The sequence below is a fragment of the Mus musculus genome, chromosome 9 (genome assembly GCF_000001635.26).
Source record: "Mus musculus strain C57BL/6J chromosome 9, GRCm38.p6 C57BL/6J".
Classification (NCBI taxonomy): domain Eukaryota; kingdom Metazoa; phylum Chordata; class Mammalia; order Rodentia; family Muridae; genus Mus; species Mus musculus.
Window position 1 is genome coordinate 112,959,120 of NC_000075.6, and position 4,647 is coordinate 112,963,766.

Sequence of the window (4,647 nt, forward strand, 5' to 3'; positions counted from 1 at the left end):
AACAGGTGAGAGGGTGCGCCAGAGAACCTGACAGCCTCTGGAACAGGCAGAAGCACAGAGGCGCTGAGGCAGCACCCTGTGTGGGCCGGGGACAGCTGGCCACCTTCTGGACCAGAGGACAGGTGCCCACCCGGCTGGGGAGGCGACCTAAGCCACAGCAGCAGCGGTCGCCATCTTGGTTCGGGACCCGCCGAACTTAGGAAATTAGTCTGAACAGGTGAGAGGGTGCGCCAGAGAACCTGACAGCTTCTGGAACAGGCGGAAGCACAGAGGCGCTGAGGCAGCACCCTTTGTGGGCCGGGGACAGCCAGCCACCATCCGGACCGGAGGACAGGTGCCCGCCCGGCTGGGGAGGCGGCCTAAGCCACAGCAGCAGCGGTCGCCATCTTGGTCCGAGACCCGCCGAACTTAGGAAATTAGTCTGAACAGGTGAGAGGGTGCGCCAGAGAACCTGACAGCTTCTGGAACAGGCAGAAGCACAGAGGCGCTGAGGCAGCACCCTGTGTGGGCCGGGGACAGCCGGCCACCTTCCGGACCGGAGGACAGGTGCCCGCCCGGCTGGGGAGGCGGCCTAAGCCACAGCAGCAGCGGTCGCCATCTTGGTCCCGGGACTCCAAGGAACTTAGGAATTTAGTCTGCTTAGGTGAGAGTCTGTACCACCTGGGAACTGCCAAAGCAACACAGTGTCTGAGAAAGGTCCTGTTTTGGGCCTTCTTCTTCGGCCAGGAGGAGGTCCAAATACAAGATATCTGCGCACCTTCCCTGTAAGAGAGCTTGCCAGCAGAGAGTGCTCTGAGCACTGAAACTCAGAGGAGAGAATCTGTCTCCCAGGTCTGCTGATAGACGGTAACAGAATCACCAGAAGAACAATCTCTAAACAGAGTCAACTATAACTACTAACTCCAGAGATTACCAGATGGCGAAAGGTAAACGGAGGAATCTTACTAACAGGAACCAAGACCACTCACCATCACCAGAACCCAGCACACCCACTTCGCCCAGTCCAGGGAACCCCAACACACCTGAGAACCTAGACCTAGATTTAAAAGCATATCTCATGATGATGGTAGAGGACATCAAGAAGGACTTTAATAAATCACTTAAAGAAATACAGGAGAACACTGCTAAAGAGTTACAAGTCCTTAAAGAAAAACAGGAAAACACAATCAAACAGGTAGAAGTCCTTACAGAAAAAGAGGAAAAAACATACAAACAGGTGATGGAAATGAACAAAACCATACTAGACCTAAAAAGGGAAGTAGACACAATAAAGAAAACTCAAAGCGAGGCAACACTAGAGATAGAAACCCTAGGAAAGAAATCTGGAACCATAGATTTGAGCATCAGCAACAGAATACAAGAGATGGAAGAGAGAATCTCAGGTGCAGAAGATTCCATAGAGAACATCGGCACAACAATCAAAGAAAATGGAAAATGCAAAAAGATCCTAACTCAAAATATCCAGGAAATCCAGGACACAATAAGAAGACCAAACGTACGGATAATAGGAGTGGATGAGAATGAAGATTTTCAACTCAAAGGTCCAGCAAACATCTTCAACAAAATTATTGAAGAAAACTTCCCAAATCTAAAGAATGAGATGCATATGAACATACAAGAAGCCTACAGAACTCCAAATAGACTGGACCAGAAAAGAAATTCCTCCCGACACATAATAATCAGAACATCAAATGCACTAAATAAAGATAGAATACTAAAAGCAGTAAGGGAAAAAGGTCAAGTAACATATAAAGGCAAGCCTATCAGAATTACACCAGATTTTTCACCAGAGACTATGAAAGCCAGAAGAGCCTGGACAGATGTTATACAGACACTAAGAGAACACAAACTGCAGCCCAGGCTACTATACCCAGCCAAACTCTCAATTATCATAGAGGGAGAAACCAAAGTATTCCACGACAAAACCAAATTCACGCATTATCTCTCCACGAATCCAGCCCTTCAAAGGATAATAACAGAAAAAAACCAATACAAGAACGGGAACAACGCCCTAGAAAAAACAAGAAGGTAATCCCTCAACAAACCTAAAAGAAGACAGCCACAAGAACAGAATGCCACCTTTAACAACTAAAATAACAGGAAGCAACAATTACTTTTCCTTAATATCTCTTAACATCAATGGTCTCAACTCGCCAATAAAAAGACATAGACTAACAAACTGGCTACACAAACAAGACCCAACATTTTGCTGCTTACAGGAAACTCATCTCAGAGAAAAAGATAGACACTACCTCAGAATGAAAGGCTGGAAAACAATTTTCCAAGCAAATGGTATGAAGAAACAAGCAGGAGTAGCCATCCTAATATCTGATAAGATTGACTTCCAACCCAAAGTCATCAAAAAAGACAAGGAGGGACACTTCATTCTCATCAAAGGTAAAATCCTCCAAGAGGAACTCTCAATTCTGAATATCTATGCTCCAAATACAAGAGCAGCCACATTCACTAAAGAAACTTTAGTAAAGCTCAAAGCACACATTGCGCCTCACACAATAATAGTGGGAGACTTCAACACACCACTTTCACCAATGGACAGATCATGGAAACAGAAACTAAACAGGGACACACTGAAACTAACAGAAGTGATGAAACAAATGGATCTGACAGATATCTACAGAACATTTTATCCTAAAACAAAAGGATATACCTTCTTCTCAGCACCTCATGGTACCTTCTCCAAAATTGACCACATAATAGGTCACAAATCAGGCCTCAACAGATTCAAAAATATTGAAATTGTCCCATGTATCCTATCAGATCACCATGCACTAAGGCTGATCTTCAATAACAAAATAAATAACAGAAAGCCAACATTCACATGGAAACTGAACAACACTCTTCTCAATGATACCTTGGTCAAGGAAGGAATAAAGAAAGAAATTAAAGACTTTTTAGAGTTTAATGAAAATGAAGCCACAACGTACCCAAACCTTTGGGACACAATGAAAGCATTTCTAAGAGGGAAACTCATAGCTATGAGTGCCTTCAAGAAAAAACGGGAGAGAGCACATACTAGCAGCTTGACAACACATCTAAAAGCTCTAGAAAAAAAGGAAGCAAATTCACCCAAGAGGAGTAGACGGCAGGAAATAATCAAACTCAGGGGTGAAATCAACCAAGTGGAAACAAGAAGAACTATTCAAAGAATTAACCAAACGAGGAGTTGGTTCTTTGAGAAAATCAACAAGATAGATAAACCCTTAGCTAGACTCACTAAAGGGCACAGGGACAAAAACCTAATTAACAAAATCAGAAATGAAAAGGGAGACATAACAACAGATCCTGAAGAAATCCAAAACACCATCAGATCCTTCTACAAAAGGCTATACTCAACAAAACTGGAAAACCTGGACGAAATGGACAAATTTCTGGACAGATACCAGGTACCAAAGTTGAATCAGGATCAAGTTGACCTTCTAAACAGTCCCATATCCCCTAAAGAAATAGAAGCAGTTATTAATAGTCTCCCAGCCAAAAAAAGCCCAGGACCAGACGGGTTTAGTGCAGAGTTCTATCAGACCTTCAAAGAAGATCTAACTCCAGTTCTGCACAAACTTTTTAACAAGATAGAAGTAGAAGGTATTCTACCCAACTCATTTTATGAAGCCACTATTACTCTGATACCTAAACCACAGAAAGATCCAACAAAGATAGAGAACTTCAGACCAATTTCTCTTATGAACATCGATGCAAAAATTCTTAATAAAATTCTCGCTAACCGAATCCAAGAACACATTAAAGCAATCATCCATCCTGACCAAGTAGGTTTTATTCCAGGGATGCAGGGATGGTTTAATATACGAAAATCCATCAATGTAATCCATTATATAAACAAACTCAAAGACAAAAACCACATGATCATCTCGTTAGATGCAGAAAAAGCATTTGACAAGATCCAACACCCATTCATGATAAAAGTTCTGGAAAGATCAGGAATTCAAGGCCAATACCTAAACATGATAAAAGCAATCTACAGCAAACCAGTAGCCAACATCAAAGTAAATGGAGAGAAGCTGGAAGCAATCCCACTAAAATCAGGGACTAGACAAGGCTGCCCACTTTCTCCCTACCTTTTCAACATAGTACTTGAAGTATTAGCCAGAGCAATTCGACAACAAAAGGAGATCAAGGGGATACAAATTGGAAAAGAGGAAGTCAAAATATCACTTTTTGCAGATGATATGATAGTATATATAAGTGACCCTAAAAATTCCAACAGAGAACTCCTAAACCTGATAAACAGCTTCGGTGAAGTAGCTGGATATAAAATTAACTCAAACAAGTCAATGGCCTTTCTCTACACAAAGAATAAACAGGCTGAGAAAGAAATTAGGGAAACAACACCCTTCTCAATAGCCACAAATAATATAAAATATCTCGGCGTGACTCTAACGAAGGAAGTGAAAGATCTGTATGATAAAAACTTCAAGTCCCTGAAGAAAGAAATTAAAGAAGATCTCAGAAGATGGAAAGATCTCCCATGCTCATGGATTGGCAGGACCAACATTGTAAAAATGGCTATCTTGCCAAAAGCAATCTACAGATTCAATGCAATCCCCATTAAAATTCCAACTCAATTCTTCAACGAATTAGAAGGAGCAATTTGCAAATTCATCTGGAATAACA